Source organism: Ambystoma mexicanum, chromosome 6q (genome assembly GCF_040938575.1).
Source record: "Ambystoma mexicanum isolate Mex_15411 chromosome 6q, UKY_AmexF1_1, whole genome shotgun sequence".
In the NCBI taxonomy this organism is placed as follows: domain Eukaryota; kingdom Metazoa; phylum Chordata; class Amphibia; order Caudata; family Ambystomatidae; genus Ambystoma; species Ambystoma mexicanum.
Genome location: NC_090937.1, coordinates 610,552,813 through 610,578,449, shown reverse-complemented (window position 1 = coordinate 610,578,449; position 25,637 = coordinate 610,552,813). Strand labels below are relative to the sequence as shown.

At 50.9% G+C, this 25,637-nt stretch overlaps 1 protein-coding gene across 6 annotated transcripts in view; it reads left to right on the top strand.

Moving 5' to 3' along the window:
* ABHD18 (abhydrolase domain containing 18) overlaps positions 1-25,637 on the top strand; it is a 1,329,419-nt gene that overhangs the window by 689,451 nt on the left and 614,331 nt on the right. The gene's annotated exons all lie outside the window — the stretch shown is intronic.

The window sequence follows — 25,637 nt, the reverse complement described above, 5'->3', positions numbered from 1 at the left end:
TAAAATAGTGACCGAGTGACCCATGTCCTTTGACACCGCTTCCCTATCCCTAATTAGATTGAAAAGGCGAGTGAGGGGGGTTTCTAGCTGCATCAGGAATGCTTTATAAAACCCATTTCCCAAGCCATCTGGACCCGGTGCCTTTCCCCTAGGTAGCGCGGCTATCGCGTCTCCCACCTCCTGTGTAGTGAAAGGGGAACCCAATATTTCTTTTTGCTGTTCCGAGATCTGTGGTAGTTTTATGGCTGACAAATAGGACACTTGTTCCACAGCGTTCACGTTCTCGCTAGACATCAGGTTTTTATGGAAGAGGACCATTGTTTCTAATTTCTCCTCATCTCCCGTTTACAGCTCCCCACTACTATTTCTTAACCGGGTAATGTAATTGCGCGCCTTCTGTCTACGTAATTTAGCTGCCAGAAATCTATTTGCTTTCCCCCCATGTATGTAATATGATTGCTTAGTGTTTAGCAGAATTTGCGCTGTTCTGTCCGCTAAATGGTTTTCTAGTTTAGCCCTGGCCTTTTTAAGGTCCCGCCAGGCTCTAAGCGTCTGACGGGTCTTGTGGAGCTTTTCTGCATTCCTTAACTCTTCTTCCAATTTACGCGTTATGAGGGCTTTCTCCCTATAATATTGCGTTGCTTGTGCTATAAATTTGCCTCTAATAACTGCTTTCCCCGTGTCCCACACCACCCTCCAGACTACTTCCCCATTGTCATTTTCCAGGAAATAATTTCTTATGACTTCTTCAATGTGGGCCCTGAGCGCTGTATCCCTCAAAATTGTTTCATTTAGCCTCCATTGTGGACGGGGTCTGTGCACCGGTCTCTGCAATTCTATGGTGGACACCACTGGGGCGTGATCTGAAAAGCATTGGACCCCAATTTCTATTTTCCTGACATAGGGGATCAAGGTGGAGGAAACCAAGATCATGTCAATTCTTGAGTACCCCCTGTGCACCGCTGAATAGTGTGTGTATTCCTGGCTTTCTGGGTGGAAAAACTGCCATGTTTCTATGACCTCCAGGTCTCTAAAGAATTTCCCCAGGGCTTGTCTATTGCGCTGGTCTGCAGCTGTTGAGGGGAGTGTTTTATCCATTTTTGGGTCCATTACACAGTTAATCACCACCTATTATCATTCTGCCCTCCCCCCATCTCCCCACCCTCTGAAGTAGTTTTAGGATGAACTGGTCCTGTCTTTCATTGGGGACGTATACTGCTAGGATAGAATACATTTGGCCATTGACTGTGCCCTTCACACCCAAATATCTGCCTTCCGGATCCTGCATTACAGATCGTTTTTGGAAGCTTAGGTCCCTGCTACACAGGATTGCCACCCCTTTCGTTTTGGATTGACTTGAGGCAAAGAACTGAAGAGGGAATGTTGTACTATGCATCCTATACTCATCTCGCTGGAGTAGGTGCGTCTCTTGTAGGATCGCTATTTTCACATGCAAGGCCTCCAGCCTGCCCAAGGTCAATCGTCTTTTAGCAGGGGAGTTCAGACCCTGGACATTAATCGAGACTATGTTCACTTCTTCCATTGCATCCTATGTAAAGAGACTCTGCTTGTTGGGCTCCCCATCCCGCTCCGAAATTTCCGTCTAACCGTTTTCTTTCTGGTAAAACAGTCGTTGAGGTGGTTCAACTTTACTGAAGGCTATTTAGTACCCCACTTTCTTATCCATCGTTCCGTTTCCCCCCATCCTGGGAGTGCGTGAGGCCCGGACCCCTAATGGGACCCCCCGCTATACACGCAGGGAGACAGCCTCCCGATTCCCCCCATTCACAATAGTCAGGAGTCGTTTTGCCTGACCCTGCTTCCAAGATTAGTGACCTCCTACCTCCGTGCAGGCTCTTCAAAAACAGATTTGCAGACTTCCACATTTAGGTAAGGCTTCACTCATTGTCTGTGTGCCGGGCTGCGTCCGGAGCCGGCAGGCCACTCCGTTCGCAGGCCTGAGAGGGTCGGGAGCAGCCGGGACCACCCATCCTCCCCCGTCTCCGCCTTCTTCCCGTTGACCATTCCCATTGTCTACTAGGCTGGCCGGCTCCGGTAGGCCGCGGGCGAGCTGATCTTCCGGCTGCTCATCCTCCAGGTGTAGCATGACTAGACCTTCTGCGCAGTTCCCAATTCTCCGCTGTTTTCCTTCCCATGTAAAGGCCAGACCGAACGGATGTGTCCATCTATATCTTATTTGCTGTGCCTGAAGGACTTTCGTGACAGGTTGCATTAGACGTCTTTTATGCAGAGTGATCCAGGCGAGGTCCTGATATAGCTGTATACGGGACCCGTTGATTGTAAGGTCTCCATTTGTTCGCGCCGCACGTAGCACCTCTTCCTTCAAGCCGTATGATGTAATTGCTATTAAGACGTCTCTAGGTCGCGACCCTGGTTCATTGCGCATTGGGCCCACGCAGTGTATTCTATCGAAGCTGATGGTGTCAGGCTGGACATCCACGAGTAGGCTGCTAAAGCAGAGTGGCATCGTGTCTTTTAAGTCCTTATCCTGTATTGATTCCGCCAGGCCCTTGACCCTAATGTTGAGTCTTCTCGAGCGGTTCTCCAGCTCCTCCACCTGGAGCTCCAGGTTGTTAGTCACGGTCGCCAGTTGGTCCAGTAACAGACTATTTTGGTTGGTCTCCTCCGTGATGTGTGAAAGGCCACTTTCCACTACGTCCACTCTTTCCCCAATCTCTGCCATTTCCTTATGGACCTCCTGAAGGGATGATTTCAGGTCCTCCCTTAGCTGTTCCATCTGGGTGTGGAAGGCTGTCGTCATTTTAGCCTCCATACCTTTTAAGCAATTCAGAAGTTTGTCCTTGTCGGTGGCCATCTTGCTGGATGAGTGGTCCTTTACTTCGCTGGACCACCTCGGGGGAGGAGACGGCGAGTCTGCCTGTGTGTGGTGCGTTTGTCGCCAGCACTTCTCTGTCCATCCAGGAGTCTCGCCGGGGTCCGCGCTCTGGATGGGCCCGTTTTGGGTTTGGTGGCTGGCATGGGAGACTATTGGGCAACTGTCGGCCTGTAGTGTGTCCAAGGCCGAGCGTGCAACGCTGTTGTGACAGTGGCCTTACCTGGTTTTAAATGGGTGTCACAGAGCAGAACAGGGATCCCTACCACAACTTCCCTTCCCTCAAACTCGCATGAGAGGCAGGGTCTCCCGTGCCCCGCCAGGTTGCCAGCGGCTGCCCGACTGCCAAGCCGATGCAGTATCACAGTCCTGAGGGGGGGCCCAAGCAGTCCAAGCGCTCCCCACAATGCGGCCTCCAACACCACTCCTGGGTCTGCTCCCCCGCGTTGTCCCTTCAGTGGGATGAGAGGGGAGGTGGGGGGGCAGGGGACCCGCGCTTCCGCTCCTCCGATGTGCGCGCGGGTCCTGCACCCAGAGCAGATTGTAATGACTGGTAGGGGGTGTCTGTACTTCTTCCTATTAAGGTTTTACCCCCCCAATGTACCTGGTGGAGTAGAGTTCTCCGACGATGCGTCGACCGATCCTTCTTGATTGACTCCCTTTAAGGCAGGAGCCACGGATCGTCGAGAGGTGTCTGGGAACTCGGCGTTCGGTGTCGGGGAATCGACGGCCCTTCTTGAGTGCCCTCCCTTTAAGGCAGGAATCACGGGTCGTCGAACGTCCGACGGTGAACAGGGTGAACTACGGTTGGGAAGTGGCAGCTCCGTTCCTAGCGGTGCTCGTCGACGACAGAACGTTGGCGTCCTGCAAGGAAGAGGCGTGCGGGGCACCTCGGTGACGATAGTTCTGGACCGCAAAGAGATGATGAAGAACTGTGGCCCAGCAAGGGCGTCGAGTCGTCGGCATATCTGTGGTCTTTAAGTGGCAGGAAACCCACCGGTGGATGCTCCGCGGCGCGTCGACGGTCGGGCCTTCTCCAGCGGGAGACAAGCGGATGACGATGCAGGCGAGCGCGTCCGATGATCAATTGAAGTTCTTAGGCAAACGGGAGCACGGCGGCTCTGGTCCGCGACGACGGTCGTCGACAGTGGCGGACAACAGTCCGAGTGCTTCCCCTTGGAGTTCCGCAGCAGTCCCCGTATTGGGTCGGCAGCCTGTCGAAGGTCTGTCTACCAGGGAGCGTTTGTAAAGATCAGCTGTGCACAATGGTCCCTCGTAGCTCGGGAAGAGGGCGCTTTACAAGGTCCCCTCTGGGTCAGTCCTTGGAAACACAACAGCTTTCAGATTGCGAGGGAGAGCAACAGTACTCCTTCTCGTCCAGCAGGGCTTCAAGGTCAAGCGTCAGTTACTCCAGTTCCAGTAGTAGTGGACTTCAGCTTCTGAACACGATTCCTAGCAGTGAGAGGTCCCCAGATATACTGTTGATCTCCCATTCATTCCGCTGGGTCACACTCAAGCATCCAATCACGACTACGGGCATTCATGCAGACAGGCAGCCAATCGGGCACACGAGGTATTCAGGCCATTCACTTCTCTCCAGACACTCACAACAAGTTGTGTATTGGGACAAGTACCGAGCCATTCAACACTCCAAGCTGCATTCATACCGGTTTCGGGCAGGGCTGTCTCAGTCTTTGTGTCAACCACCAGATACTAGACACCCACAACACAGAATGCATATTCGTCACACACTCTATTCACCCAGGTCCCACCCACAGGAGGTACCCACAACATACATCACCGGGAAGGCTCCAGCTAGTCTGGCCGAGCCTTCACAACAACACCATACATGGCATTTCCACCCAACAGCCAGTCAGGGGGAAGGGACAGAGTCGGGGCTTCCCAGGACTTTGGGAAAACAAGGTAATGGGTAATAGAAAGCAAAAGGCCACCGGGGCCATCTTGTTTTCCATCAGGAATCAACCGATCCCAATGGCAGAGCCGGGGTATCCCAAAATGAAGGATATTCCGCGCACCTGTCAAATTCAGCATGGAGCTGCCACCAGCCCATACCCTGCTCTGCGGGCCACCCACAGGTGCCCAAAACATACACTAGGGGCACAGGGTTGTACCCCCACCCATGGGTGCCATAAGGGTATCCCACGGGTCCGTTCACCAAACCAAAAGAAAGAGAGCTGCACCGCCAGGAGTCCCACATGAACTCCTGCGCGGAAAACACGACAGAACACACGATAAAAAGCAGTAAAGGACAAGGATACGGAGGCCCTGTCCCTCTAATGCATTTCCAGCATCACACAGATCCCCCCCCCCAGAGCCTCACCACAGCTCAGCACCCCCAAGTGCACTCCTCCAGGTGGGCCCAGTCTATCCTCCTGTGCCTCGCCGCCTCTCCTGTTGATCGACCGGGGGTCCCAGTTTAGCCTTGGGGGCGTCCTATCGTCCTGGAAGGGCCCCGGGCAACCACACAACCGCAGACCGCCGGCTGCACCCGGCACCAACTCCTCGTTCTTCTGCGGAGGGGGGGCACAGTGTTACAGAGAATTCTCTGTTTAGGCTGAATTTCCTAACCTAGTGAGTTCCCCAGCAGCTTTGCTGGATTTTTGGGGTTTATTTTTTTTCTCCTGCCAAGAGTGAGACTCTTTTACCCTCACTCTTGGGCATGATTTGAGTGTGTTTCTTTGACTCTCAATGTGTTTAATGGGCTATGGGGTCTTTTACTCCATAGGGCTTCATGTGTTTTTGTGATGTGTTACACAGCACCCTCAGTGCAATAACACAGGGGTGTCATAGTGACCCCCCAGTATAGACTCCATACCCTGGGACTGACTACTGTCTCCCAGGGAATGTAAAGTCACCATTGACTTTACTAGTCTTGAATTCTGAACAGAACCAGTACAAACCATCATATTGTGGACGTACTGGCTGGGGCAATTCAATTGCCCCGGGGTCTGTTAGTCGAGGGGGCACGTCTCCGTCCCCCCTGATCGAGTTTTGGCTGTTGGCAGTGGATACTACTTTTGATATTCAACCACGAATATTTCTCTATGGGATTTTCCCATTGTTCGAGGCTACTATCTTTATTTATTTAATTACGATAGCCTCGAACATACCGCCGGTTTATTTAATTATTATTAATTCTCCGGTTGGTATTTTTTGCCAGAACTCGGTTCTAAAATGGCGTTTGTGTTCTCTTCTGTGACTCCAACCCAAGTCGAGCCCTTTGTTCCACTTTTTGGCGGGCTTCTACACAGAAGCCCTCCAAAGTGGTGCCACTCTGTCTGGGGTACTTAGGAGGGGTGGAGGGGGATTTAGGCACCCTGGACTGAGTTGCCTAGGCAACTCACGTCGCACTCCGTCCTGATTGGCCCAAGTGGTAAGCCGGCCGGCTCACCACTTAGCATGTTTGAGTGACAGCTAGGCTGAGTGAATGGGGGTTTTCTGCATAAAAGCAGGGCTTTGGGGACTAGAACTTCAGAAGTCGCCACAGGACCTAAGAATCCGACGAGGGAGAAGCTGAGCCGACCTGCCACGACACCACCGGTGGAGCCCTGCTGGATCGTCTCACCACTTTTCCCAACGACAGAGGAGATCTCCCGCCGGAGAGTCTTCTTCCTTTGACTGGTGGGGATAACCAGTTTCACCGTCTTTTCGCCTTCCCGACGCATCTCGTGGCCGCCTTGCCTGTGCCAAGCACACCGGCAACCAGAATGCCACGTTTTACCATGACCGCGAAATAAAGGGTAATACCTTTAACCGGAAAACTCTGCGGCTGGTTTCTTCCCTGGCAGTGCAACGACCTTCATCTTTCCTCCAAGTCGAGATCTTCTCTTCCCCTGGACGACGACGAGACTTGCACCTGCTGCCAGGAACAACTGCCACCGCTGGAGGATCCTTCCCACTTAAGGTACCGTGTCCCGCCTGGCTTCCCTTGCCACCGACTGTACGGGGTAGATTTAGCCCCTGGCTTTCGAACCTGGGTTAGCCTGGGAGACCCTGGCTAAACTTTTCTGAGCCTCTCTAAACTCTTTTTGAACTCTCTGCAAGACTTTCTAATCCTTGTGTAACTGTGTGATCTTGGGCGCATTTGTGCTCTGCTCTCTCTAAGAGTAGGCCCAGCCTATGGACTTTGGCTCACAAGTGACTTTTGCTCTTCTGCCTTGCTAATAGTGTTCCTAAATCTTAGAGTGGTGTACCTTTCCATATTCTGTCTTTTTCCCTCCCTTCTTCATAAACTTATTGGAGTGCCATCTATAGTTAAGCGCTCACCTCTGTATGGAAATAAGTGGTGTTAACTAAGACTTATCTGATAAGGAATAAGGGTTGTATATATTATAATAGTAACTGTGTTTAGAGTGTTTTACAATAAGAGTGCTGGAGTGTTTCAAACAGTGTGTTTTTAAATAAAGAATGATATATTTTGATACCAAAGCTCTGGTCAGTGTTTGCTTGTAATATTGTGTCTGAGTGCATATTGTGTATACTTTGCATACTGCCTAACTCTTCTTGAGCGAAGTCTGGCTGCTCAGCCACAGCTACCAGGTAAATCTGGGTGGTACAGACTGCTACCAAGTGGGTTTACTGCTAACACCTGTAGTCTTAAATCTTTTGCAGTGTTCCCAAAGGGAACTGCACAGGTTTCTGCCTAACACTGGTGTACAGCGGTGGGATTTGTATTGAGTATACATTTTAGAGTGCTTTAAGAGACCTTAGTGCAACTAACCACAAAGCTCAGCACTGAAAAAGTAATCTTTCTAACATGTCGACTATGGAAACTTATACTCAAGAGTCCCTTGCTACAAAAACTGCTGATTGTTTAAGCGTTCTCTGTAAGCATAAGAATCTCCTGACTAAAGGCAAGAAAATGGAATTGATAGAAAGGTTGTTAGCTAACCAAAGCCTGGATGATGGTTCAGAGGAACCTACCATGCCAGAAACTGTAGATAACAGTATAGAGATTGATGTTGATCAAAATGTTGATAATCCTGAGGAAGAGTCAGAAGAGGAGGATGAGGCTGCTGTGACTGTCCCCCCTAGGCCTCTGTCTGCTCTGCCAGCTGTACCTACTGGACCTTTGCCAGGTCCCACACTTAGTCCTCAATATCTTGAGCTAGAGAAAATGAAACTTGAACTAGAGTTCAAGAGACTGAATACTCAGGCTGAGCAAAGACACCAGGAACTGAATCAAGAACTAAGGCTAAGGGAAATTGAGCTCAAGCATGAGCTAGAAATGAAGAAATTGTCTGTTGAAAATGCTTCTCTCTGGCTCCTCTAGAAGTTCCAGGCCTAAAAGACCCCGGATGCCTAAATAATTGGTTGGTATGTATGAGCCTAAGTTGGATGTGTTGGATTGGTTGTCACTGTTTGAATATATATATATATATATATATATATATATATATATATATATATATATATATATATATATATATATATATATATATATATATATATATATATATATATATATATATTTTCCGTATCACAAAAAACAGAAACATCTGTCGTGACTGAAAAGCATATCATAAATGACAGGAAGAAATAAGCACCCAACTCCCCATTCCCCTCCCCCCACCAAGACCACGGTAAGGACAAAGTTCCTCAAGGGTTCTGACAAACGCTCAGGTCTGCATCTCCATCTGGCTCCTTCTCAGGTGGTTCAGGATGAAGCAAAGGAACTGTTAGGGCCACCCAACGTTGTAGCTCGTCGCTAGAGTCCAATCTTTGCACCTGAATCGCCATCTCCCATGCCGCCGTTTCAGCCATCATCCATTTTAAAAGGTCTCCCCACCATAAGGGTATAGGCGGGCCCCTGGGGCTTTTCCAGCTCATGGCTATGCGCCTTTTGGCTGTAATGCATATGAGGTCTTTGAGTTTGTTTAGTGGTTTGTTCTTCCTGCTGCGCTTAAACCTGCCCAGGATACATGCCGAGGGGTCATCCACCTCAATGTCAATGTCTGCCCCGGCCACTCTGTCCCTCACTCGCAACCAGAACTCCCTGAGCACTGGGCAGCCCCAAAACATGTGTTACACCGACCTTGGGTTCGCTGCATTTGGGGCAAAGTTGGGTGCCAGCTCCGGTGAATCTAGATATAGCTTCTGGGGTGAGGTACGCTCTGTTAATGATATACAGTTGGATGAGCTGTAAGCGGGCATTACGGGAGATTTTTTTGTGGTAATGGATTATGTCCCCCCAATCGGAGTCTTCAAAAACAAAGCCTAACTCGGCCTCCCATTTGTTCCGGCTTTTTAGGTCATCTTCGGTGGAGCCCTGCAGTAGGGCTTCGTAGATACGAGAGGTCTCGTGGCCACCTTCAGCAGCGTTCAGGATCATTTCGATGCATACATTTTCCTCTAATTGGTCAGCAGCCTCAGGCCACCTATCACTCAAGGCCCGTGTGACCGCTCTATGCAGTAGAAATTGTCCAGTGGGGAGACCAGTGGCGACGCAGAGGTCGGGGAAGGCAATGAGTCCCTGTTCTTGAATCAGGTCCCCCAGCGTGGCCACACCAAAGGGCTCCCATAGCGTACGAGTCTCAAGGTGCCCCCATGGTTGGCCAAACATGAGTGCTGCGATGGGGATCTGCGGGGAGTACGGGTCTTTAGGCCCTACCAGCTTACAGGCCCTTTCCCAGAGGCGTATCCCAAGCTTGGCGAGGTAAGGGCAGTGTTCAAGGGCGCCCCTCCTAGTCCAGAGCAAGTCTCTGAGTAGTAGCTGGGGGAGGGCTGGCTGAAGAAGGCGCGTGTCTATTGTGTCCTCGTCAGCCATCCACTGCACCACATGTCTCAATTGACCAGCGAGAAAATATAGTTTGAAGTTTGGGATCTTCAGTCCGCCCTTCTCGTATGGCCTCTGGAGGGTCTCTAGTGCTACCCTGTCTGCCACCCCCCCAAAGGAAGCCCCTGCAAAGTTTGAGGTCCCTGAAGAAAGGAGGGATATGGTAGGGAATGTTGGTGAAGGTATGTAGTAAGCGAGGGAGGGCTACCATTTTGAGGAGGCCCGCCCTTCCTGCCATTGAAAGCGGGAGCCGGCCCCAAAAGTCCATGGACTTCGAAAGCGATTCCTTGGCCCTAGCGGTGTTAAGAATATGTTCTGTAGCGGGGTTTCTGTGTATAGTTATCCCTAAATATTTGAAGGAGGTTGCTTGCCATTCCAGTTCAGGGGGGGGGGGAGAGACCCGTACCATTCACTGTGAAGTGCAGCTAGGGGGAAGAGACAGGATTTACTCTTGTTGATCTGGATCCCAGTGTGCTTGTGAAAGCAGTCCAGAGTTTCCAGAATATAAGGTAGGAGGTGTTCGGGGTCCTGAAGGTACAAGAGGGTGTCATCGGCGTACATGGAGATGAGATGAGGTGAGTCGTTCCGTTAATATGAATGCCTCCATCCCCGTATTCCTGTCTCAGGTAGGCCGCTACGGGCTCTGCAGCGATGATGTAGAGCATAGGGGACAGGGGGCAACGTTGTCGGGTGCCCCTGCACAGGGGCCACTTTTCAGAGTAAGTTCTATTGGTGCGTACCCTTGCAGTGGGGTTAGCATAGACCAACTGCGTCCATTTCAGGAATACAGGACCTATCCCCATCTTGGCCATAGTAGCATACACCCAGTCCCACCTTACGGAATCGAAAGCTTTGGTGGCGTCCAGTGACGCCACTGCTAGTTTCTGTGGTCTCCCCTCTGTACTATAAATAACATGATGTAACCTACGCAGATTTTCGGTAATGGAACGGCCAGGGACGGAACCAGTCTGATCTTGGTGGATCAACAGAGGGATCACTCTACGTAGTCTGTTAGCAAGCAGTGCCGTAAGGATCTTGCAGTCTACATTCAACATAGAGAGGGGCCTATACGAGCCGCACTCGTCTCCGTCTTTCCCTGGTTTGAGCAGAGGCATTATCACGGCCTCACTCAGGGAGTCCGGGAGGGAACCACGCTCAAAGGCCTCGTTATAGACCCTGGTCAATATGGGGGCGAGTGTGTCCTCATAAGTCTTATAAAACTCCCCAGGGAGGCCATCAGAGCCCAGGGTCTTCCCAGCAGGCAGCGATCTGATTACCATCTTGACCTCGTATGGGGTAATAGACTCATCAAGGTTCTCAGCCATATGCAAGTCCAGTTTGGGCAGGTTGATGACATCGAGAGCGTCCTCGATCTGTGTGTCAGAAGGGAGCGGGGTCTCGGAGTACAGGTTGCGATAGAAGTCCGAGAAAACCGAGTTTATTTCCTGTTGGGTATGCATGGTAGTGCCGTCAGGTGTGATTATGTGGCAAATGGGTGGTCTGAGGGTTTCCCTTTTATAAAGCCATGCTAAGAGCTTTCCCGGTTTGTCCCCCAGGGCGTGGATTCTTTCTGTGTGTTTGGCGTGACTTAATTTGCCCAAGGATTCCCAATGGGTTAGGCAAGTTTGTTTAAGTTCGGTGATTCTACGTAAATAGTCAGGAGATGAGTCAGCCTTCGATTCCAGGACCCTCAGGTCGCTCTCGGCTTGCTCCAGCTGGGTTGTGATGGATCTCTGGGCACCCCCGACTGCTGCAATCATCTCCCCCCTCATAACCACTTTATATGCCTCCCAGGTGGTGCTCATGTATTTGACGCTATTGAGGTTTAGTTGCCAATGTTCTTCTGAGCTATCCCTTATGTGTTCCCTGAAGGCAGTGTCGAGAAGGGCTTCAGCTCTCAATCTCCATGTGGGTATAGGGGGCCTAGGCGGGAACACCTCCCAAGCAATCAGCAGGGGGGAATGATCCGACAGCACCCGAGGCAAATAATGTGCATCAACAAATGCGGATTGATGTGTTTGGCTAAGAAATATGTAATCCAGCCTGGTGTGCACGGCGTGTGGCGGGGAGTAAAAGGAAAACTCGCGTTTCTCAGGGTGCTGATCTCTCAAGATATCACAGAGTTGTAGCTGTTGGACCAATTTGGACAGGATTTTGGTCGGGAGGAGGGGCAATCGTGTTTAATGTCAGATCTGTCCCGTATAGGGTCGAGTTTGCAATTATGATCTCCTCCCCATATTATGATTCTGTTCATGTAAGGGGTGAGCCGTGAATAGAGTGGAAAAAAACAGTTGCGTTGTGGTTGGGTGCGTAGGTGCTAATTAGACAAAGCTCTCTGCCTTCAATAGAGCCACAAACCACAACCATCCTCCCCTCATTGTCTAATTTGGAGCTAGTAAGCTTAAAGGGGACCGAAGGGGCGATCCATATTAAGACCCCCCTGGCATAGGAGGAGTAAGCGGAGCCCACTAGGGTGCCACGCCAGGACTTGGACAGGGCTTCAAGCTTCTTGGTAGTCAAATGGGTCTCCTGAAGCAGGGCTATTCCGATCTTGCATCTCCTAAGGTAGGATTGAACACGTCTTTGTTTAACAAAACTATTCAGGCCTCTAACATTGCAAGTGACGATCTTGACTGTGTCATCCATTGGTGCTGTGTGGGCAGACGTTTGAGGCAATCTGAACTCGAGGTCCAGTTGTTCCAGCATTGCGTATAAAGAGTTCCCGTGGTCTTGGTAATTTTAGTTCGTGGTACCCAACTATAACATTAACTCCCCGTATCCCCCCCCCCCATAACTGCAACAAAACCCAACAAAGAACTCGCCTAGCGAGGTTTCCCTCGTTATGACATTCCCGTTTCTGCCCCTGGTGTCCGCACATTGGTTCCCAGGTGCCCTACGGGTGGGTATATATAAATACCCTAAAAAAGGGGGGATTACTTTCCAGGGGTCAGAGTGAACATTGACTCCAGCGTCTCAGAGTAAGGATCTAATCAGCTGTGTGAAAGCTCAGTCCGCTCACCGGCGGAGGGCAGAGTCCGCATGATTCCCATTGAGACTTCGGAGGAAACATTATCTCGGTTTCTGCCGTCTGTCCTCAATATCAGGTATTTGTAGTCTGTCCATCCAGTCTCTGTCCTGTGCAGGAGTATCGAACAGGTGTGCCTTATTGTTGTGCAGCACTTTGAGTCTTGAAGGGTACAAAAGCATATAGCGTAACCCAGCTGCCTTCAATCTAGCCTTCGTATGTATAAACTGGGCTCTGTTTATTTGAACCTGGAAGGTATAATCAGGATAGATTGCGATTTTGGCGGAGTCCCGTTTGATTTGACCCCCTGCTCGGGAAAAGGCCAGGATTACCTCTCGATCTTTGTAGTTAAGAACTTTTGCTATCACCGGCCTGGGTGGGGCGCCCGGTGGGGGTTTCTTAGCGAGAGATCTGTGGGCCCTTTCGATGGCGAAGCCTTGGGAGAGTTTGCCAGCTCCCACTTCCTGTAGCAGGAGGTTCTCTACAAAGTTAGTGGGGTCGGAGCCCTCAGCACCCTCCGGCAATCCGAGGAGACGAATGTTGTTAAGGCGGGCCCTACCTTCTGCCTCCTCCGCCCCATCCTCCAGGTTTTTGACCTTTTGCTGGAGCTTGTCGACATCTGTGTTTTTGATTCAGTATTTTCCTTGACTTGAGCTTCAAGCACCTCTGTCCTGCCTGCGAGAGAGCGGAAGTCCTGGCGCAGGAGGCCCAGGTCTATGGCAACGGCATCAATTTTATGTTCCATCGATGTTTGGAGCAATCTGATGGCTTCGAGGAGCTGGGTATTGCTGGGTTCAGGCGTCGTCGCTGCCGCGGGGTCCGATGGAGCGTCCATGGTCACACTGTCCAGGCTTACAGGGCTCGGGGGCTCACAGGCCGCATAAGGGTCCATGGTGGTCTGTTGCTGCTTGAGCCTGCCATTTTTACCAGCCATCTTGTGAGCACCCAATCCACTCACACCCAGGTCGTCAGGGGGGGTGGGCGGTAGGCCAGAAGTCCCCGTCGCGGGTTGGGGGTGCCTCTCCCTAAAGCTGCAGGGCCCACAAGGCCGTCCCGACTGCGGTCTGGGCAAGGGTATAAAGTTACCCGGGTGTCCGGGGGGAGCCCGGGATCTGCTGTAGAGGGAGGAGAGGCCTTGGCACGGTGAAGCGGGAGGCTGTGCCCGTTTCAGGTTACAAGGAAGGGGCGATGCACAGCCCTCTGGTGCGTGGGCTGCACTAGGTGGTCCTGCTCCTGGCCCCTCTGTAATGCAGTCAATTGGCACCCCCTCTTCTGAGGTGAGTGAGCGGCGGGGGCAAAACAGGCAGTGATTACAGTGCACAAAAAAAAGGGGGGGATGAGGTCCCGCACCCCCTGTGGGCGCAGGTGCCTGCGGGGTCGGTGTTAGTCAGATGAAATGCGGTGGATCAGGTGTGGCAGCCCGCAGGGACACCAGTTTGCGTGGGCGCACAGAACACCCGGGGGGCCATCCTCAGTGTGTTCCACGGGGCCCAAGATGACTGCAGGCATTGGAGGATCACTTGGCTGGGGGGGACCTTCCTGCCCGCTCACACGCAGCACCGCGGGCCCCCGCGGGGATCTACTCCTGCTCCGCACAGGAATGTTAGCTTTGGCGAGGAGGGAGGGGGCCGATGTCCCAGCGCCTCGGGGAGGCCAGCCCCGTGGTAGGAGCTGCAGCCGGGGGACAGGGCACAGATCAGTCGCGGTTTCACCCGCGCTGCGTAGCAAAGCACGAGTCTGGGCAGTCCACTTCCCCACTCGCTCACCTTAGCGGCGCCGGCCGGCCGCAGGTCTCCTCCAGGCTTCACTGGGACTCAAGGGGCACCGCTGCGCTCCCAGGGCAGAACGCTGCAGCGCGGGGGGCGGCCCGCCTCCTCCTCAGCATGCACAGCCGCTCCGCCGTCCTCGCACAGGCAGGCTGCTTCGGTCCCCCCGCGGGCTCCCGCCTTCGGCGTCCGCAGCGGTGTTGGTGCGATTCAGTCCCTCGATCCTTGGGATGCGGGAGCCGCCATTTTTCTTCACTGCTCTGGCCTGACTCGCTCGGTGCACAACGGCGGCAGATGTTCCAGGTGGCACAAACGTCGGATCCAGCGATGGCGGATGAGATCCGGAGGAGAATGGTGCAAGTTTCAGCCTTCAAGAGTCACAAGAAATATGTAAAATACAGCTTATGTTGGCACAACGAAGCGGAGAACATAGGAGACACGTCCGCTCTACATGGCAGTTAGCCACACCCCCCGTCTCTGTTTGAATATAATCATGGGCTCCAGAACATCACAGGAAATGACTTACTCACCTGGTTGTTCTCTAGGCTTCCCCCTGTTGCAACTGATGTGGTAATGGAGTTGGGGGAGGAGGATAGGAAAGAGTATGAATGTGTGAAACTAGCTCTGATAGCTAGATTTGGGAAGACCCCTTCCCAGTATCTTAAGAGGTTTAGAACCCTCAAAAAGCATGATGGTACCCCTTGGGCTACCTGGGTGAGTGAAGGGTTGAAAAACTTAGAGGGATGGATTAAGGGTTACAAGGTGAACACTTATGAAGGTCTGAAGAATCTTTTCATGTTGGAGTCTATTTATGATGCCTGCTCTCCCGAGCTCAGACAGCACTTGGCTGATTCAAAGGAATTAGATTCCCGAAAGCTAGCTAAGGCTGCTGACTGGTGGGTTGCCAACAGGGCCACTCACAAGGATTCTGGGGTGACTCAGAAAAAGGATGAGGGGAAACAGCCTAAAAAGGACTCCAAAGACAATTCTAATACTGCAAATTCCAAAGAGGGCCCCAAACAAAACCATAAGGGTAAGCCACAAGGGAATAGTGTACCCTCTGGTGCTGTCAGGCTCCAATCTTCAAGCGCAGGAGTGGTACGAACCAACCACCCCCTCCGCGGTCTGGGTGCCTGCAAGTCACAGCTTACACAGACCTCCAAGACCCCGGCGGGGAAAGAGGGTTAGGGAATCGTTGGTTGGATAGGAACAGGTTTTCAGGATAACCGGGAAGAGGGTGAGGAGAGGGAAGGTGGATAGGACTGGGGGAGTATGGTTAAATACAATACTAACAAATAAACATGCACACCAAAACCAGTATACACATTACATGCCCACATTACAGTCTGTCATCAATGAGGCAATGAGAGCAAAAGGACTTATCTCTGGTTTTGAGTGCTGGCCTCCTGCCTGCGTACTCTCAGGTCCGGTCCCCGGAGCAGATAAATGCTGCAAAGAGTTTTGAGTTATTACCTTGTGGGTGTTTCCTCACACACACAACATGGTGCATTCAGTGGGTAAATGACATTTCCTCATGCAACCCCCACGCGTCTCCGAGTTGTCACGTACTAACTCGTATGCCCCCTTGAATGGGTTTAGCCCTGATATGCGGTTAAGCCGTACGTGGCTCCGCAGTAAACACGACTCCACGTGTTAATAAACACATGTAGACTAAATGGAAACGTGCAGCTAGCCACACGTGGCGCCGTGCGACTTCAGTACAAGTCACGCCGCCTTCCCAATTGCGGTTCTCTTAGGTGGCGCACATGACTAATTATGCATGTTAATGATATGCACTGCTCGCGAGATCGGTGCATTTCACAGTGGCCCTTGCGCGGTTTTTAGGTATGGATTTGAACACTGCTGCGTGCTGCACTTATCTTTACAGAGCAAGGGGACTCAAGAGTATGGGCGGTGCCCTTTTGCGTGTGCCCCGCTTCGCGTGGGAGATTCCTGGCTGATCGTCTTCTGAACGCCGCTTCGCTGGCGAAGACGCGCGTTTCCCAGCATATGCTTAAGCTCCCCTGCGCTTGCGGTACTTATCTCAGGGGTATGGGGGGCCCGGTTGAAGGCTGGCTGGGGTGTGGCCCCTAGCGTGCGTCCCCTTCCTCGGAGCTCCGGAATACACGTCCTCTTCGCTCGGGAGTGTAAGCACAAGCCCAGTGCTGTTGTGTGCGCGCGCGCGCATGCGCGAGCGTGCTCCACCCAACGTGGGTGGGGTTTTGTAGTTTCTGGCCCAGAGCCTGCTGGGTAGTGTAGTTTGCAGGTCCTTATTCCTGCAGAGGGGGCACAAAAGCCTTCTATAAGGCCAAATTCGTTTTTGTAGGGGTTTTTTGTGGATCCCCATGCGTAGACCACGTCCACAACTCACTCCGGGCTCCTGACCACACAACCCCAATGCCTGCACCCTGACAGTACTCCCCAACCCTCCCCCCCCCCCCCCGCACAGAAGGCTCTGGGTTTAGGTTTGTTTGGGTAGTTTTGATGAAACGCCCTAATCAATCTAGGTGCATGCACATTGCAGGCCGGCTCCCAAGACTGGTCCTCAGGGCCATATCCCACCCAATCAACAAAATAATACAAACCATTTTTTCGGTGCTGAGAATTTAGGATTGCTCTAACCTCGTATTCTGGTTGTCCCTGGACTAGTATTGGAGGTGGCTTTTCAGTAGGGACAGTGGAGGGTGCTGGTTTTAATAAAGACACATGAAAGGTGGGGTGGATCTTCATTTGTTTTGGCAAGGCTTGCTTTACTGCCACCGGATTAATCACTGCAGAGATGGTAAAGGGACCCAGATATCGTGGTTGCAATTTACGTGGACCGGACATTCGAATATTGCGTGTGGATAGCCAAACGCGATCCCCTTGTTTATATGGAGGGCTTTGTCTTCTTTTCAAATCGGCGTAATGTTTGTATGATTGCTTTGCAGCATCCAAATTCTTTTGTATACTAGACCAGACTTGTTGCGCATAAACATGATGCCCCCTGAGTGTGGGTATATCTTCCAGGGACGGACTGGGAGCTGTGGGCAAAACCCTAGGGTGGAAACCATAGACCCCAAAAAATGGGGTATGTTTTGTGGAACTATGAAGAGCATTATTGTATGCGATTTCTGCTAGCCATACATACTGCACCCATGAAGTTTCGGTGTCTGCAGTATAGCAGCGCAGATACTGCTCCAGGCCCTGGTTTAACCTCTCGGTTTGTCCATCGGTTTCTGGGTGGTATCCCGAGGATACATTTACTTCCATACCGATTAACTGGCAAAAAGCGCGCCAGAAGCGAGAGGTGAATTGTGGGCCGCAATCAGTAATTACTCGTGTTGGAAGGCCATGCAGCCGCACTACGTTTTGTAAGAACAGTTCTGCTAATTCCCCAGCTGTGGGTACACCTTTACATGGAACAAAGTGACCCAATTTTGTGAGTGAGTCAACCACTACCAGAATGGAAGTGAATTTTTGGACAGGTGGTGGGTCCACAATTAAATCCAAGGTAACGGTGTGCCACGGGGTAGGAGGAGTTGGTAAGGGTTGTAGTAACCCTGCCGGTTTTTGATGGCTGTACTTTTGCCTCGCACAAACGTTGCATTCTGTCACGTATTTGCGCACATCCCGAAACAATGTAGGCCACCATAAATGCCGAGCCACATTCCGATGAGTTTTGGCTACGCCTGGGTGGCCTGCGGTAGTAGTATCATGGCACCATTGCATAACTTCCTTTCGAAGCACTTCTGTGGGCATATATAATGCTTTAGCATAATAAGGGAGACCATTCACCAAAGAATGTTGCAATCCCTTCCCACACCAATCTTGCAACTCTTGTGTAGTCATGGCTGCTTGTACATCTTCAAATATATTAGGGCGTCCGACTACCCCAATAATTTGCGGAGGGGGCACAATAGGCCGACTTTCTATAGTTTCCTTATCGTCAGAATCAGGGTATCGAGACAAGATATCTGCTTTCTTATCTGCTCCTGGCCGATAGGTAATAAGAAAATCATAATCGGCAAAGAATAACGCCCAACGTAATTGGCGTGGACTGAGTGTTTTAGCAGTTTTGATGAACTGTAGGTTCCGGTGATCAGTCATGGTATGAGCAGCCCCCATGAGGTAATGTCTCCATTCCTCAAAGGCCGCCTTCACTGCTAATAATTCCCGATCAGCTATGGTGTAATTAGCTTCGGCAGGGAGTAATTTGCGGGAATAGTAAGCCACGGGATGGAGCATTCCTGTCTGCACATCTCGTTGTGAAAGAACTGCACTGATGGCGTAGCTGGAGGCATTTGTCTCGACCACAAAGGGCTGAGCAAGGTCGGGATGTTTTAGCACCGTGGCAGACGTGAAGGCCTGTTTTAACTGCTGAAAGCCTTGTTCAGCGGCTTCGTTCCATAGATAGGAGTGTCCCTTTTTGAGTAAGGAAGTGATGGGGGTCACCAACTCCGAGAATTTCGGATAAACCGCAGATAGAAATTGCCAAAGCCTAGGAAGGATTGCACTTCCTTCACTAAATTGGGCGCTGGCCAATCTAGGATTGTTTGTACTTTTCGTTGGTCCATTTGTACCCCAGACGGAGTTAAAAAGTACCCCAGAAATTCCACAGTAGTACAGTGAAATTCACACTTTTCCAGTTTAGCAAACAAACCGTGTTCTCGCAAACGTTGGAGTACTGCCTTGACGTGTTTGACATGTTCGTGTTTGTCTTGCGAGTAAATCAAGATATCGTCGATGTATACGACCACGAAGATATCTAGATATTCACGTAGCACTTCATCCAAAAAGTGCTGAAAGGCAGCTGGGGCGTTGCACAGGCCAAACGGCATCACCTAATACTCGTACAGGCCAAACTTAGTCCGGAACGCTGTTTTCCATTCGTCCCCAGCCCGTACTCGTACCAGATGATATGCCCCCGGAGATCCAATTTGGTGTAAATGGTCGCCTTCCGCACTTGATCTAGTAAGACCGGGATTAACGGTAAAGGGTACCAATTTTTGATCGTAATACGATTAACTCCGCGATAATCGATACACGTTCTCAGCTCTCCGGTCTTCTTTGGTATGAAGAATAGAGGCGAGGAGACTGGGGAATTAGAGTGTCTGATAAACCCGCTACGCAGATTGTCGATATATTCTTTTAGATGCTTTGTTTCATCTTCAGTGAGCGCATACACCCTACTGTAGGGTAAGACTGCTCCAGGCTCTAGGTCAATTCGGCAATCGAATGGCCGGTGAGGTGGCAGGGTTTCTGCAGCTTGTTTGCTAAACACATCAGCATATTCCGCATACTTGGCATGCAAGGCACTCATGTCTACGGGTTCTACTGGAGCTATACATGGTCTCTTTTTAGGTTTTATACAATGTGCGAGACAGAATTCTGACAGAAAACTCACCTTGCTTTCTGACCACACTATTTCAGGATTGTGTTTGTATAACCAAGGGAGGCCCAAGATAATCGGTCCAACCTAGCTATGGGACGCGGATCCCCACGCCTTTTGTCTCCACGAGGTTCAGCTTGCCTATGATCCAGTCTTAACGTCAGATCAATCATTGAGGGGCAATCCTGAGGCTGTGGATCTACCTGGGCTATGAGATCTTTTAGTTCATCACGTAAACCTAGGTAAAAGAGAGACATTTGCTTTTCGCGTGGGCACTCGGCTTCTGCTACCAACCTATTAAACTGAGTGACATAGGTCACTAGCTCCTTGCTACCTTGACGTAAGGTAAGCAACTCTGTCCCTACACGTGGCGGCTGCCTTCCGGTTGAATATTTTGCCGAACTCTAACTGGAAATCGTCCCAGTCGTAAAACACTCATCTCTATGCACTAAAGGATTTGTCCAAGCCTCAGCGTCCCCAGTAAGATAGGAAATTACAAAAGCAGTCCGGGCTTGAATGGTTCGGAATGCTGCTGGTTTAGTAAGAAAGTGAAGCTGGCATTGGGTCATGAAGGTCTGGTATTTCTGGGGGTCGCCCGCATACCTTTCTGGTGGAGTGAAGGGCACTACGGGCTCAGGAGTAACCTGGACTTTTACGGGCGTAGGGAGTGTGGGCTCCGCAGGGAGGGGGGCTGCTTGTGCAGCTAAACTGCGCACTTGTGTGGCTAACACAGCGTAATCCTGTCTGGTGGCAGCAAGCTCAGCCTGGAGGCCCTGCAGGACCTTAGTAAGCTCCTCCATGACTGGCTGGCTCGCACCACTCGGGCGCCTGTTACACTTGGGCTTGTGCTTCTGTCAGGCTCCAATCTTCAAGCGCAGGAGTGGTACGAACCAATCACCCCCTCCGCGGTCTGGGTGCCTGCAAGTCAAAGCTTACACAGACCTCCAAGACCCCGGCGGGGAAAGAGGGTTAGGGAATCGTTGGTTGGATTGGAACAGGTTTTCAGGATAACCGGAAAGAGGGTGAGGAGAGGGAAGGTGGATAGGACTGGGGGAGTATGGTTAAATAGAATACTAACAAATAAACATGCGCACCAAAACCAGTATACACATTACGTGCCCACATTAGTCTGTCATCAATGAGGCAACAAGAGCAAAAGGACTTCTCTCTGGTTTTGAGTGCTGACCTCCTGCCTGCGCACTCAGGTCCGGTCTCCGGAGCAGATAAATGCTGCAAAGAGAGTTTTGAGTTATTACCTTGTGGGTGTTTCTTCACACACACATCATGGTGCATTCAGTGGGTAAATGACATTTCCTCATGCAACCCCCACTCGTCTCCGAGTTGTCACGTACTAACTCGTATGCCCCCTTGAATGGGTTTACCCCTGATATGCGGTTAAGCCGCACATGGCTCCGCAGTAAACACGACTCCACGTGTTAATAAACACATGTAGACTAAATGGAAACGTGCAGCTAGCCGCATGTGGCGCAGTGCGACTTCAGTACAAGTCACGCCGCCTTCCCAATTGCGGTTCTCTTAGGTGGCGCACATGGCTAATTATGCATGTTAATGATATGCACTGCTCGCGGGATCGCTGCGCTTCAGAGTGGCCCTTGCGCGGTCTTTAGGTATGGATTTAAACGCTTCTGCGTGCTGCACTTATCTTTACAGAGCAAGGGGACTCGAGTATGGGCGGTGCCCCCTTGCGTGTGCCCCGCTTCGTGTGGGAGACTCCTGGCTGATCGTCTCCTGAATGTGGCTTCGCTGGCGAAGACGCGTGTTTCCCAGCATATGCTTAAGCTCCCCTGCGCTTGCGGTACTTATCTCAGGCGTATGAGGGGCCCAGTTGAAGGCTGGCTGGGGTGTGGCCCCTCGCGTGCGTCCCCTTCCTCGGAGCTCCGGAATACACGTCCTCTTCGCTCGGGAGTGTAAGCACAAGCCCCGTGCTGTTGTGCGCGCGCATGCGTGAGCATGCTCCACCCAACGTGGGTGGGGTTTTGTAGTTTCTGGCCCAGAGCCTGCTGGGTAGTGTAGTTTGCAGGTCCTTATTCCTGCAGAGGGGGCACAAAAGCCTTTTATAAGGCCAAATTCGTTTTTGTAGGGGTTTTGTGTTTTTGTGGACCACGTCCACAACTCACTCTGGGCTCCTGACCACACAACCCCAATGCCTGCACCCTGACAGGTGCCAAACCAGATGGAGGCCAGAACAAGCCACCATTCCAGAAGGCATTCGGTAAATGCTTTGTTTGTGGCTCTACTGACCATGTGAAAGGAGATCCCAGATGCAAGGGTAAACCTTCAGGGATCCAACTTGCCTCCTTAGCCCCAGAAGAGGAAGTCTCAATGGCAAGTGGAAACTTTCGACTGCTGGCTGATGAACCCATTGGTGTCTCAGCCAGTGTTTCTTTAGTCTCCCTGGGGTTGTAGGAACAACAGTATTTAGATGTGTATAATTCTATCCCAGATAATACTAAAGAGTATTATAAAGACAGTGTCCAGGTGAATGGTCAGGAGACTCCTGCCATTAGGGACACTGGGGCCAGCATAACTGTGGTGGATGAATCCTTTTTCAAGGCAGAGGATGTTGCTAAGGCACCCAAATGCCTCACCAAGTTAGCTGGAGGGCCTGTGCAGATGTGTCCCCAGTTACCAGTTCTCATCCAGTGTAATGATATGGCTGTAAAGATACCTGTCAGTATACAATGTGAAGTACCAGGTAGGGTTCTGTTGGGTAATGACTTGAAGGCTCTTGGAGTTGTCACATACCCCAGACCTCCTAGTAAAAGGTTACAGGAGCTCACAAAACCTGCAAGAGAAAACCCTACAAGGGTTATCTAAGGAGATGATGACAGAGATCACTCCTTTACCACTGGAGCAACTCACTGCAGTAACTACCAGATCAGGAGCAAAGGGGCAACCCAAGACTCCTAGGAAAAAGCCAGCAGCAAGCAATCCAGTGCTTCCAACAAGGACCTCCCCTCGGTTGTCCACAGTTACCCCTGTAACTCCATCTCCAGCTGAGGCTGAGAGGGAGGTACAACCCTGTGTGGTTGAACTAGACTCTGAAGAAGAGCTAGTGGGAGGCCAAGAACTTATTGGAGATCTGGACCCAGAGGACCATCCTGAGCTGCAGTATTTACTGGCAGGTGGTGGGCCCAGCAGGGCAGCTTTTCGTAACGGACAAAGAGAATGTCCAACTCTGGAGGGTCTCCGCCAACAGGCAGCTGCTCAGGCTGATGGGCAAGAGCCTGGGAAGTATAGGTTGCTCTGGGAAGATGGCCTCTTCTACAGTGAACCAACTGAGTCTGAACCTGGAGACTACAAACGCCTTGTAGTACCTCAAGAAAACAGACCACAGTTCTTGCACTTAGCCCACGAGATTCCTTTGGCTGGTCACTTGAGTTTCAAGAAGACCAAGGAAAGGCTCTCACTCTACTTCTATTGGCCAAAAATTGGGGCGGAAGTAGATACGTTTTGCAAGAGCTGCCATACCTGCCAAACTTCCGGTAAGGTTGGCTCCAAGAATGTGGCACCTTTAGTGCCTCTCCCAGTTGTGGGAGTCCCATTTGAGAGGGTAGGGATTGACATTGTTGGTCCCCTTGATCCCCCAACCTCCTCAGGCAACAGGTTTATCCTTGTTGTAGTAGACCATGCTACTAGGTACCCTGAGGCAATTCCTATGAGGACTGTTACAGCTCCGGCTGTTTCTAAGGCCCTCCTTGGTATTTTTACCAGGGTTGGGTTTCCTAAGGAAGTAATATCCGACAGGGAGTCAAACTTTATGTCCCACTACATGAAAGCCATGTGGAAAACCTGTGGAGTTACTTACAAGTTCTCAACCACATACCACCCCCAGACAAATGGGTTGGTAGAAAGGTTTAACAGAACCATGAAGAGCATGATAGGTGTTTTAGAGGAACCTCTGAAAAGAAAGTGGGACCTTCTACTGCCATACCTTCTCTTTGCTTATAGAGAAGTCCCTCAGGAGGGAGTAGGTTATTCTCCCTTTGAACTTCTCTATGGCCATCCAGTCAGAGGTCCGTTGGCCCTGATTAAGGAGGGATTGGAAAGGGCTCCTCCCCTCAAGCCAGTCAGAGTGACCGACTATGTGATAGGTCTCCGAAAGAGAATGTCACACATGATGGCAGAAGCTAGTGATAATCTGAAAGCTGGACAAGCTTTGGTCAAGCATTGGCATGATCAAAAGGCTAACATGGTTGAGTTCACTCAAGACCAGCTAGTTCTCGTTATGCTCCCAACAAGGCAGAGGGCCTTGCAAGACAAATGGATGGGACCCTTCAAAGTTGTGGGAAAACTTGGGGAGGTCAACTATCTGGTGGATCTGGGCAGACCCAGGGAAGCTCCTAGAGTCTCCCACACCAACCGACTGAAAGCGTACGTCTCCAGACTTGAAGTAGGAGCCTTGCTTCTAGCTTCAGCAGCAGAGGAAGAAGAGAGTGAATCTCTCCTTGATCTCCTCAGAGGTGTACCTTTAGATGAGGAAATTGAAGGAGTCAATCTCTCTTCAGATCTGACACCTGAGCAACAGGAGGAGTGCAAATCTATGTTCAATCAGTTTGCCTCCCTGTTCTCACGCTCACCAGGCTTGACCCCTTGGGGACAGCATGAGATACTCGCTGGTGACTGTCTGCCAGTCAAAAGCAGAGGATACAGAATGTCAGAAAATGTGAGAACCCATATCAAAGGGGAGGTCAAGAAGATGCTTGATCTCAGGGTAATAGAGCCCTCTACTAGTCCATGGTCTAGCCCAGTTGTGTTAGTACCAAAGGCAGGATCCAAAGACTTGAGATTCTGTGTGGACTATAGAGCTCTTAATGCAGTCATGAAGACTGATGCCCACCCTTTGCCAAGGACAGATGAGTTGGTGGATAAACTTGGTGCCGCCAAGTACCTCAGCACATTTGACCTTACGTCAGGCTATTGGCAAATAGCCTTGACAGACCATGCCAAGGAGAAAACTGCATTTTCAACCCCAGTTGGCTTGTACCAGTTTAAGGTCATGCCTTTTGGATTAAAAAATGCACCTGCTACATTCCAAAGGATGGTGAATAAAGTTCTAGCTGGGATGGAGGACTTCTGCATGGCATACTTGGATGACATTGCAGTCTTCAGCCACTCCTGGGAGGAACATGTGAACCACCTAGGGCATGTTTTGCAGGCTCTTGAGCAGGCCAATTTGACTATCAAGGCAAGTAAATGCCAGATAGGTCAAAGTAAAGTGGTCTACCTTGGGCATGAGGTAGGAGGAGGAGAAATCAGGCCTTTGCTCAGCAAAATTGAAGCTGTGCAAAATTGGACAACACCTACCACTCAAACCCAGGTGAGAGCCTTCCTAGGCCTCACTGGGTATTACAGGAATTTCATTGAGAACTATGGGACCATAGCTTCTCACTGAATGTAATCTCCTCTCCAAAATTCCCTAAAAAGGTCAAATGGAATGAGGAGTGCAATCAGGCCTTTGAAAAACTGAAGAAAGCTCTTTGCCAAGCTCCAGTACTGAGAGCTCCTGACTACCACCAAACTTTCATTGTACAAACTGATGCTTCCAATGTAGATATAGGTGCAGTTCTAAGCCAACTGGATGAGCAGGGTAGGGAGCACCCCATTTGCTTCATCATCGGTAAGCTGAAGGATCCTGAGACAAGGTGGGCAACAATCGAAAGAGAATGCTTTGCTATTGTGTGGGCACTGAAGAAGTTTAGCCCATACTTGTATGGTTCTACTTTTGTCATTCAGACTGACCACCAACCCTTGAGATGATTAATTCAAATGAAGGGAGAATATCCAAAACTATCGAGATGGTC